This window comes from Arvicola amphibius, chromosome 1, assembly GCF_903992535.2.
Source record: "Arvicola amphibius chromosome 1, mArvAmp1.2, whole genome shotgun sequence".
In the NCBI taxonomy this organism is placed as follows: Eukaryota; Metazoa; Chordata; class Mammalia; order Rodentia; family Cricetidae; genus Arvicola; species Arvicola amphibius.
Window position 1 is genome coordinate 173016269 of NC_052047.1, and position 12648 is coordinate 173028916.

At 40.9% G+C, this 12648-nt stretch overlaps 1 protein-coding gene across 4 annotated transcripts in view; it reads left to right on the forward strand.

Moving 5' to 3' along the window:
* A1cf (APOBEC1 complementation factor) overlaps nucleotides 1-4326 on the forward strand; it is a 78797-nt gene extending 74471 nt beyond the window's left edge. For all 4 annotated transcript variants that reach the window (XM_038342669.1, XM_038342641.1, XM_038342660.1 and 1 more), the window contains one exon: nucleotides 1-4326. This exon is cut by the window's left edge and continues 727 nt beyond it. The gene's annotated coding sequence lies outside the window, so the exon portion shown is untranslated.
* The last annotated feature ends 8322 nt before the right edge of the window (nucleotides 4327-12648 follow it).

A 12648-nucleotide genomic window follows, 5' to 3' on the forward strand; every position in this document is an offset into this window, starting at 1 on the left:
GCATCTTCCTACACTTGCAGCCTCCGGGACTTCCTATAAATCAATATGATGTGTTTCAGATATGCTTAAGACAATCTAAACCCTGTATTTATTCAACACCGTAAACCACTCTTTTGCTTCAAAATCCTTGCCCTGCCCAAGGCTGCTCGAACCATAGAAGCTATGCCAATACCAAGCACTACAGTGAAAAACGACTTTCTCTCATCTGGAAATCCTTACTTGTCCATACTATTTTCTGTTATCCCAGACTCATTTTTGCTAAACTCAAACACCGGTAACGTAAATCAGATCTACATAATACGCTATGATATTTTCATAATCAGAAACTGGCCAAAAAGTCCTTTCAAAGACAAAAGGGAACTTGTTTTGCTTTTCTCACTCTGTAGCCCAGGCTGACCTCAAATTTGTGGTCCTCCTTTCTCTCGCATCCCTGTGCTGAGATAGTTGATGCACAACACCACGCCCAGCTCCAAACAGTTATATTAACTTGAGGCTAACTTCGAATTCTCTACCTAGTTCATATTAAATCCACCAAGAAACAGTGCCCTTCCATTCTTTTGATCTTCTTTCAATATGTGCAGAACAGCAGGGGAAGAGAGGAGAGAGAACACACACATGCTTAAGCTTGGGAGTGGATGGAGCTTGTCTCTTCAAGGAACATTTGCACCTGCATATAGTCAGGGAACTGGTTGCCATATGCTGAGGGGTGATGGTGCCAGATTCCCAAAGGGCACCGGGATACTAACAATGGTTACTAAGAGTCCATCCCTTCAGAGTTTCGTAAAAGTGCTACTTGCCAAAATGTTCCTGAATGTTCAGAACATCTGATAGTGATGGGATGGGGGTGACAGAGCCAGAGATGGAGGGTAAAAGGATATGAGCCTTTGGTACAGAATGTATATGTTCAAAACAGAAAGTCAAAATCCAGTACTGAATCCAAACACTACTCCCATTTTATTAGTGATTTAGGGGACCTAGCACTAGAGTTCCCATTTTAAAAAATGGCCCACATGAAAGTTTGTAGATCTCATGGGCAAGCAAACACAAAAGTGCAGAAAATACTGTCAACTCCTTAATGGAATTCTGGAATCTAAAATCAGGACAGAGTCTAATCAGATCCAGGGAAATGTCAATCATGGTTGAATGTCTCAGAACCTGCAGGTTCTAGGAATTCCAGCCAGCATCTGAAGTCAAGACCCTCCCGCTGAAATTCTGGAAGGCTCTGGATTTTCTGGTTTCTACTTTCTTCCTCGGATCATTGTGTCGCTGAGCATAGGAATGCCTGAATTTGGTGGCACATCTAAAATACCTAAAGGGTCACATGCCAATTAGGTGAGAGTGTCATGGGGTGTGGGCCTGACCCCAGTGTTTTGTAAAGATTCCTGAGTGATTTCAATATGCAAGGGGCATGGGGACTGTTAAAGTTTTTATAGATCTCTGTCTCTTTCATTCTTTCTTTATAATTCAACCTTTGCCAAATACAAAATGCAGATACAATGTCTTAGAATGAAAGTGTTAAGAAAATTACCAGTGTGACAATGCACAGCTACTTTTGAGAAAAACCACAATTGTTCATGACCTCTGCCTCCCTGGGGCTGATCTGTATACTACGGAGTAGACAGATGGAATGGCTTTTGGGGTGGGTGGCTATTACTTTGTTATAGTAATATACAGAGAAGATTTTGGATTCCATTAGACTATATTCATAGAAAGTATCCATGTGTTATTACCCTGAAAAGCCAAGTTTTAGTGTAATAAGCTTGAATCTAGAGAGAAAATGGATTGTCATTTTGGGTAGAGGTGTTGTTATTGGGTTTTAGTTATTTGTTGTTGTTGTTGTTGTTGGTTTCTTTTTTCCTTTTCTTCCTTTTTTTAAAACTTATCTTAGATTTAGTAAATAAGCAGTAACACTGCCTGCCTTTCTGACTTCTAATACATTTTCCTGGTTCATCCCTAAATACTTCTTAGTTCTTCATAGAAAAGCTTAAAATCATCAGGGCAACCAAATGAAACAGGCAAAAGACCCTGAACTAAATCATTTTGAAAATTCTAACAAATTAGCGTTTGGTTTTTAAAGTCTGGCAAGTAATAGTGTGTTGATAAAATCTGCTGGATGTTACTTGGAATAGAGGAAATGGAACCAAGTGAAATGGAGTCTCTTTTTGTCCCCTGTCAACTGCTGTCCATTCTCAGATGGCTGTTCTTCCATCCCACACCCTAAGAAAATCAAGAAGAGTAACAGCTACTGCAGTAAACAAAAATTGTGTCCTAGAGGACTTAAGGTGTGTCCTGAAGTCAACACAAATCCTGCCAAATAGACTTCTCAAAACGCGGCTGGAAAACTACCTCGTCTAAGAAAACAGTACCGTCAAAAAATATCTAAAAAGGAGGGTCATAAGTTGCTACATAATATTAGTTTTTGTTTCATTTTAAAGGTTTTTAAATTTTTTTCAGTCACATAGAACAGCAAAATGCTTTATCTATAGCTTTCCGTTTGAATTAATTTTCAGACATCCTGCTGGTCAGAGGGCGGGTACAGCTTGGATTAACCTGCTCAGCGGCTAACTGGTGCAGTACCACAGAGAGCTAAGGGAATGAATGCATCACCTCTCTGGCCAGTTGTCTGAGAGCCACCTCCCTCTAGGGGTCCCTCTCACCTGCTTGTTTGCCCCTTTTTCCTCTCCCTCTCCTGGGACTGTGGACCTGAGTCCCACCTTCATTTGGCATAACCGGCACCATCTAGGCCAGGCTGGATGGGGGACAAGATAAAGGATGGCTCTTGGGAATGTTTTCTTCCCCTACCAAGATTCACAGGGTGCCAGAAGATTCTCAGGGCTTTCATTGGTTCCTTCTTTCTCTCAATTAAGCTAGTTATACCTCAAACTAGAGAGTTTCCTGTGTCAATGTTTTCATCTTCATTTTCCCCTCTGCTTCTGCTTCAGGAATGTTCCCGAACACAATTTCCTTTGCATCTAGCTTCATTCATCCTGTTGCTTTTCAGCTTCCTCGTCCAAACTCTTCCCCTTCTCCTATACAAGGCTTCGTCACTTTTTAATGGAAAATAGCATCAACAGGCTATGTTCGTGAAACTCTTGCCCTCTGTCTGTTGCCTTTACCAATGTTGAGAATGTTACGAGCTGTGCTGGCTGACTTACCTGTTCATTCATGACAGATGTGGTCTCTGTTTACTGTGCTCTTTGTTTACTACGCACCCGCCCCTCCTCCAGAAACAATGAATGCAGACACGCAAGTTTCTGCTCCTCTCTGCAGTGGGCACACAATCAAGGGCCCATTGTGCAGTTTTCAAAACTGAACATGACTGGATCAGTTAGTAGCTTTTGCCACTTGATCAGAATCTCCAAAATAAGCCAGTTCTACCCTGAACCCTTACCCTTCCAGCAACCCCACCCAACCTGAGCAATTGAAAATGAGTTTTCAAGTATTTCTCTCCAGAAAAGTATCAAAAACTATACAGAAGTAGACAACAAAGGTTTAGCTCCTGGAAACCTTTTAAGTACGGCTGTGAGGGATGTACAAAGTGATTGACGGTTCGCATCAATCGGAACCAGGCTTCGTTACTTGAAAGCATTTTGGCCATTAAGTAGTTTTGTTTTCTAAGTTATTTGTGTTTCTAAAATTCCAAACTCTATTTAGCAAGCCACATCTTCATGTTTTCGCATTAAATGATTTGCAATGCAGTCTTTGTACCTTTCGCAAATACACAATTTTATTTTGAAACTTGTTTTTTTAATTCCTAGGAGATATTTGGGAGCTCCTACTGCAACTGTATCTATTTACATCAATCATCATTATCTTGGTTTAAATATTTAATCATTGGTATTTTTAGTGCATTTCCTTGTAGAAATCTCTTTTTTTAACTGGATTTTCATGGCTGCAGTATAGTCAGATATTATTTTCTCTTATCTTTCAGTGAAAAGGAAGATGAGAGCAAACTGTACCTCCATTTCTCAGGTGTTAACAATCCCCTGCTTCTTTTCATTTTATTGTTATTTATGTGGATTTATCTAGAGTACCAAAAGAAAGATAAATTAAAAAAAACAGTATTAAAGAGTGTGCATAAAGCACTTATTTTTGTACTTTGAGTACAATGTTTTATAGAGCTAAATGATCTAACTAGTATAGTAAAATTATATCATTCTCTTATTGGGAAAATGATCATTGCTTTGGAAAATACAAATCTACTGGTCACCTTAGAATCATAAATCAAAGAAAATGAGAAATGATGCAATTTCGTGGAATTTCAGAATGGTGATATGGTTTTAATTGAATTTTTCAGTTCCATAATAAAGTTTTAATAATTATCAACATGGGTTGCTAATGTTTTTCTTCCCTGAAAATGAAAGTGTTCTTGTTCTCAGTAAGCATCCGAATGCAAATGATACAGAATCACATGTGCACTTGCTTAGTTCTCAGGCTCCATGTTTGTGTCGGTTCCTCAGAGTGCGTCCTCTGGGAGTGTATGCCATTTTCCAGTCAACCAAGAGAGAGAAAGAAATACCCAGAAACTAAAAAGAGAGAGAAAGAGCCTTCAGGCAGGTTAGTGTGTGCTGAAGTCAGCATTAGCCTGGGGGTATCTGCTAATCCTAAGCGAAAGGAAAATTTCATCAGTAAACTGTCCCCTGAGAACAAATCCTGTTTGCTGACCCCCAAGTTAAAAATGGTTCCTATTTATAAAAGACTTAGTGAGGAACGTTTCTTTCCTCCTCTTCTTTCAGGGTCTAACCAAAGATATTTTCAGCTTCTAGCCAAGGACAAGAATGGAACCATGTCTCTGGGGGGGTCCTGCTCTAAACTGCTTGACCAGTTTCTATTTCCTGTTCTCTACACTATCTGGCCTATAAGCTTGCCAACCCTGTGTTAAGATAAGAACACGTATTTTGGTTTTGTTTACATATAACATCCCACTTATAGGCACTAAACTCTGGACTAGTTAGGACTAGGCATGGTTGGCCATGAAAGTAAGTTCAACTAACAATGACATGGGGAGCTTGCTCTGGACTCTCACTAATGATCCAGCCCCGTGGTCACCATCAATATAATTCAGTGAGATACCCAAAGCATGAGTAACTATAGGAATAATTTATTACAGAATAAAGTGAACTATTCATAAGGGATGAGATGAGCAACAGCCAGAGAGACCTTTGTCCCAGATTATATTTTGAGTGGGCTTTAATATAATTTCAGAAGCCTCTAGGACAGACTGGCTTTCCAAGTGATCAACAAGTTTATTTGGATTAATTCTTAAGGACAGGAAGAGTGGTGTGACTTGTTCTGTACCAAAAGCCTTCTGCTAAACAGTAATCAAACAGAGCTTTAGGTGTTTATCTACCAGTGACCCTTTGGAGAATTCAGAATGTTTTTATCCAAGGACAGAGAAAAACACTAATATTCCATTCTTTAACAAAATGTTTATTTTTAATTATGTGTGTAAGTGGGAACAGTGGGGACATGCACCTGAGTGACTTTGAAGACCAAAAAAAAAAAAAAAAAAAAAAAAAAAAGTCAGATCCCCTGAAACTAGTGTTCTAGGTGGTTGTAAAAGCTGCCCCATGTAAACACTAGGAACTAAGTGACCCCAAGAACTCCACATGCTCCTAGTGGCTGAGCCAGGCACCTCTCTAGCCCTATCATTGACAGTAATCACAGTCTAGTTTCATTTTTACTTTTATAAGCTGCTGACTATGAAGAGACCCATCCTCCGTGACCTCTAAACCCTCTGGATACCTAACAGTGCTCACTTAAGCCCCAGGAAGACAAGAGGCAAATGTTGCTGAGCTCATATAGCATGTAAACATGATTCTTTCTCGTTACTTAACTTCGTGGTTTCAACACCATGGTCTAGGATTATATTCCAAATAGGAAAATGAAGGAGGTACAACGAGGAGGGAAAGCCACCTCCCAGCATCCTGGTAGGGAGAGTTATTGGAAGCCACTATGTGGCACTGAGGTCTGGGCTGAATTGGTCAGAATTTTAGCATGTGGCTACTCCCTGCCACAAGAGCTATTTGGAAATGCAATCTTCAGGTGTCAAAAATAATCACGTTACTAAGACTAGAAGATGAATACTGAGGAAAAACTGCCTTCTGCGACAAAGACAACACAAGAAGTTCTTGAAAATCAAAGCAAGTGGTACCCGTAATAACGTCAGGCAGGGCACTGGACAGGTGGGCAGAAACGTGCGGCTCCTGATCCTGCTTTCATCAGCACAAAGGAAATTGCTACTCTGGGAGATTCTTAAAGTATTGTCACTTACTGAACAAGTGACCGCAGCAGGGAGGATGGCAATGAGCCCTACCCTACTGGCACTCGTAACAGCACAAGCGCTCCTATTGAGAACAGCCAGGACCTGGCAGCTTAACTTTAATGGTAAAAATGTGGCAAAAGTAACCATGTGTCACTTCCAAGCGTGGCTTATAGAGGGTGATAATGTCCATCTTGCTAGCACTTCTTGCTTGCTCTCTGTGGGGAAGAAAGCTGCATGTTATAGTTATACAGAGGAAGGTATCGTGTGGTAGGGAGCAGATAGCAGTCTGAAGCCAAGAACCCGGAAAGCTGAGTCCCTCCACCAATCATGTAAGAGAGGTTGGGCACAGCGTGCTTCGCTGAGCCCTGAAAGCACTGGAGACCTGGCTAAAGCGCTGAGTGCATCCGCTGAGAGTCCTGGACGCAGAGGATGGAGCATGCTGTGCCTGGCTCTTGCCTCACAGAAAATAAGATTACAAATGTCATTAGAAGTTGCATTTTCTGGAATTTTTGCTATGAGCCCTTAACCTGGTACAACCAACACAATGTTCTAAAATGACAATGAATTCAGATGGGTTTGTCACCCGAGAGTCACAGCAACAGGTAAGTAATACAGCAAGGGAAACTTGCCGCTGACTCAAATGTACCAATCATCTGAGCATCCTGGAAGCCGCTTCCAAACCTCCGAGAAACCAACTCAGTTTCCCAATGCATAAAGAGCTGCTGCAGATGTTCGTGGGAGGACACAGCCTGCCTCCAGGAAGATGAAAACCAAGGGAATAGCTACAGCAGATGAAGTGGGCACTCAAGAATAGAAGGGATGAGAGAAGAAAAAAGAAAAGGGGTGCCCATGAAGGGAGAGAGAAGAGGAGCTGGGGAAAGAGAGACCAAATGGATTGAAAGAAGGGCAGGGGCGTAGAATGAGAGGAAAGAAAGAAAAGGAAGAACTGACGGAAACAGACAGAAGAGAGGGGACCAGTGAAAACAATCAAGAGCTCTGAGCACTTCACAGAAGGAACCATTCTAAGTCCAGGTGATGGGGGAGGGTCATCTGTCTATGTGTTACTTTCATTGGTTAATAAAGAAACTGCCTTGGCCCTTTAATAGGACAGAAAATTAGGTAGGCGAAATAGACAGAACAAAATTGTGGGAGAAAGAAAGCAGAGTCAGGCAGACGCCTCAGGCAGTCGCCATGCTTCTCCTACCCAAGACGGACGGTGGCTAGAATCTTCCCAATAAGCCACCACTTTATGCTAATGCACAGATTATTAAAAATGGATTAATCAAGATGTGAGAATTAGCCAATAAGAGGCTGGAACTAATGGGCCAGGAAGTGTTTAAATGAATACAATTTGTGTGTTGTTATTTCAGGTGTAAAGCTAGCTGTGAGGGAGCTGGGAGGGAATGAAGCCCGCTGCTTCATTCTACAATAATACAATAATAAATACAGTTTCCGTGTAATTATTCTGGGACTACACTAAGCTAGCTGTGCGGGACCTGGGAGGGAACGAAGCCCGCTACTCAACACAACATCCAGGAAAAGATTTGCCAGAGAAGAATAAACTCTCCCAAAAGAAGATGTATAAGGATATATAAGTCTCAGTGAAAGCAGGACTGCTGAGCCAAGAGTCCAGGATTTCTTCCCTGGCTGTGTCATTAACTGGCTGTCTTTAACACCTGCCTGGGACTTTGAGAAACTATGACAGAAAACAACCACCCAAACATGGATGACAATGTTGACTAGGTTGATACTGTTTTAGCCCCCTAAAGTCAACATGGTATCTTCACAGTGCCTACTTCCTTGATCTACTCAATTTCCATCTCCCTTGTGCTGGAATACAGCAGGCATGGCCATGGGGAGCCTGCTGGCAGCCAGACAGTCCCTTTCCCAACCAAACTGACCTCAGTTGATCCCTGCTGATCTTCGCAATAACCTCGAAATCCTTCATATCTCAGGTGTTCGCATAGTCGCCAGGAACTGATCAGCATACTGCCTAAAAATGATACAGTATGTTACTTTCTAGGCTTGGGAGACAACAGTCAGTATAAAGTGTGTATTGTATAAGGAGGGCCTACGTTTGATGCCCAGAACCCACAAAACATACCAGATGGGATTTTCATTTGTAATCCTGATACTGAAGAGGCAGAAGTAGATGGAACCCCAGGGATTGCTGGTCAGTTAGCCTAGCTGACTTAGAAAGTTCCAGGCCAGTGAGAGAGCCAATCTCTCCATCAACAAACAAATAAAATACAATCAAATCAACTTTTTTTAAATTGAAGAAGATGGATACTGTTAAAAGAATGACACCCAAGGCTTGTCCTCTAGGTACCATATTTCTCTCCATGCTTACCCACAATGCTTTGCCTTCACTATGAATTACTCTCTCTTTTATTTCTGCCTTCCATCCCTGTTCAAGCCTTGACATTGCAACATGCCTTTGTCATTTACACAATATCAGATGACACGCACTTGAGTCTTACAGACACACACATATACACCCTGCTTTTGTCTTTACTGTACTCCCCCCACAAAAAAAAAACTTGTTACTATTAGCAAAACTACTTACAGCTTAATTTAAAAAAATAAAAACTTTCTGCACCCAATAATCAAAGTGTCAGTCTCCTTAACTGAATACAGATGTCTTTGTTTGTGTGACTGGCCAAACACTTTAGGAAATAACTCGCTTCTCTTCTCATTGTATTTTCCCATTTCCTCAGCAAGTTCATTTGTCTGTCTTTGCCTCTGTTTGTGTGTCTGCCAAACACGAAACTTCCTGGCTGTGTTTTATCAAAAGTTTTAGTGGTTAGTATAATTTACAGTGTCCTGGCAGGTGTGTCCTACCTGAGGCCCACAGGCTTCATAAAAAACGACTAGGAATGAAGCCCAAGACAAAACATAAACTTACTTACAGCACTACAGTTGGTCATTCTCACATCACCTCCCCTCCCCCCTTCCCCCGTGTGTGTGTGTGTGTGTGTGTGTGTGTGTGTGTTGTTGTTGTTGTTGTTGTTGTTGGGCGGGGAGGGGACATGTGTCGGTTGTATGATTCTCCAGCAGGAAGTTTGTAGATAACAATGGCATGTCCACAGTTTTCCAGTCTGAGCAGGACTGATTGGAGGAGTAAAAGACAGGGAAAAAGTAATTCATCATGGAAACAAAGCATCATAGAGAAGCAATGAGAGGGTCTGGGTGGTCTAGAGTCAATCAAACCTCAAACTTGCAAAAAGAAACCCTACTGCCTCAGTCTTTCAAGAATTGGGATTACAAGCGTGCACCTCCACACCTAGCTGCACTAAGAAATGCTTCATTGTGGTGAGATTAGTACAACATCTTACTGTGAGAATGATTTTGTGACAATTAACATATCTCAAAGCTTATCAAGGTATAGATTATATGCACCTTATTATGTATCAATAATTCCCCTAAATAAAAACTAGGGATGAAGTAGGAACAGTAGCAGAGCAATCAGAAAGAAAAACAAGAAAGAGAAGAAAGAGTTCAGTACTTTGAGTACAGAACTGACCAGTCCAACTCCGTAGCCTTCCACCAGTCTTCTTCCAAGCTTGAACCAGTTTTCTGCTATTGTAATGGGATGTGGTCTAATACCTGTATAGCTTCAAGTAAGTTATGCCACTGTATTGAATATCAACTTTTTCCAAAGTAGACATGAAGGAGAGTGCCAGTGAACTCTGAGGAAGTTTCAAAATTTCTATTGACTAAAAGGCCGATATCGCATACCTGAAGCACTTCCTGGTTCCCAGAGGAAGTACTCACTCCTGCATAGGTTATGTGGCTCTCAGAACATGTGTCCCAGTTGACAAAGTGTTTAAAAAGCAAAACAAGCAAACCAAAAAAAAAAAAAACCCCACCTGAATTATTCTTGTTTTAGTAGCTGCATACTTTCTTCTTTTCGAATGACAGCACTACAAAGGGAAACCAAATTGGAGAGGCAATTATGGTCTCTGGCCCAGTCTTTCCCACATAGCAGTGGGGTATGGGCAATGTGTTATCAAGTCCTCCATTCAGCAGCTATGGTGATTTAAATTGTCCGTGAGAGGGAGCATGCACACTCATAAATGTACTCTTATTAGAACTTGCTGGTTCTCAGAGGGAACTCTTGGCTTGCTTTTTCTGATAAGAGCTGGGATAAATCATGACCATTGGCTTGTCTTACTGATTTCCTGACAGAGCTTGCAGACTTCCTCATTAGGCTAATGTGTCTTTGCTAAGTGCCTTGGGAATCATATTCCAATGTCCAACCACAGTCTCAATCCCAATCAAGTCGATTCAGCAAAATATTCATGAGATGAAACACCCAAGCCGGGGCTGGAGTGAAGAAGGGAACTTCTGTGGCTGTGATTAGATGGAGTTTAGACAAAAAGCCGTGCAATGCAATAAGTCTTCTCATCCGCTTCATTGTATCTCATTGTGACATTTTTATACATAGATCATTTCTGTTTCTATTCATTTCCCGCAGCCCTCCCTTCTCCCTATTTTCGATCCTCTTCTTCTGCCCAAATAGTCTGCTTTCATAACACACATATTCCACTACCCTCTCAACTTTATTCCCCCTTTAGATTTCTTTTTTCCTCCTCATAGTAGCCTTCCTATTTATATAACCTAAACACGGTGCACCCACAAATGCACTCATGCACATGCTCAACTATACATTTAAATCTAGAGTTGTCATATGAGAGAGAGAGCACGTAATATTTGCCATTCTATGATTTTACTTAGCATAATGACCTCCAGATCCATCCATCCTTCTCCAAATGTCATAATTAGATTCTTCTTTACAGTTGCACAGTACCACCTATTGTTTATCTGTTAAGCTGTTTCTTGATGGGCATCAAGGCAGGCTCCAGACCTTGACTATGGTGAACAGAGAAGCGATTCCCATGTGCATGCAAGGATCTCTGCAGTCCACTGATGATATAATCTGCAGAAATACATCTTCTGAGGGGTAAAGTTGGATCTATGATAATTTTAGGTTCGAGTTTTTTAGGAACCTCCACCCTGATTCACATTGCCAGTTCACATTGCCACAAGTAGAGATAATAAGAGTGCTTCTTTCACTATATGTTTTGTGGCATTTATTTATGTGGCTTTCTTGGTGGTAGACACTCTAACTTGGGGTGGGGAGGGGGAGATGGACTCTCAAGACAGTTCTGATCTATATTTCCCTGATGCCTGAGAATTTGGAGAACTTTTTGCAAATATCACTCAGCATTTGTATTTCTCCTTTGAGAACTGTCTGTTCTTTGCATCAGCTTATATATTAATTGGAGGATTCAACATGAGGGTGATATTTAACATCGGATTAATCCCCCACCAGAGTAATTCTTGGCAAAGATTTCCTCCATTCTGTACCATTTCTCTCTGCTCTGCCTGGGCTTGGCTTTGCTGAACAGAAACCTTTTTAATTTACATGCTTCTATTTGTTAATCCTGGGGATTATTTCCTGTGCTACTAGAGACTGTTTCAGAAAGTCTATGCTTATACCTGGGTCTCCAAGCATTTTGCATTTTTCAGATCTTTGATTCGCTTAGAATTGATCTCTATGACATGTATCTATTTTATTCTTTTATATGTGAAAATCCACTTTTTCCAGAACCAGGGTTTTTTTTAACTTAAATCTTTTTTTTTAAGATTTATTATGTATACAGTGTTCTGTCTACATGTATACCTGCAGGCCACAAGAGGGCACCAGATCTCATTAAAGACAGTTATGAGCCACCATGTGGTTGCTGGATATTGAAGTCAGAACCTCTGGAATGGCAGCCAGTGCTCTTAACCTCTGAGTCATTTCTCCAGCCCCTAGAACCAGTTTTTAAAGGAGATGTCTTTTTTCTCATGTGTACCTTTGACAGCTGTGCCAAACATTGAATTATTATATCTGTATAGGTCGTCTATACCTCTGAGTCCTCTATTCTATTACATTGGCCTGAGTTTCTGTTATTATGCCTATGCCATGCTGGTCTTAATACTGTGAATCTTTAAGAGAGTTTGAGATCGGATCTTGTCACTCCCTTCAGACTCGCTCTCTCTGCTTAGGATTGCCATAGTTAACTTGGGGTCTTTGGTGCTTCCATGTGAAGATTTTTTTTTTCTAGTTCTGCAAGAAATACTATTGGAATTTTGATGCATTGGTATTGAATCTGTAGTATTATTTCTATGGATCCATGAGCACAGCAGGCCTATCATCTAGTGTCTTCAGTAATTTTAAGTGTTTGTAGACGTCTTTTACTCCTTTGCTGAGGTTTATTTCTAGATGCTTTTGGTTTTTTAGGCTGTTGAGAATTCGATGGCTTCTCTGGTTTCATTCTTGACCAATTTGTTATTGGCATATAGAAAAAGTTCTGTTTTCTTTGTGTTGTTTTTAT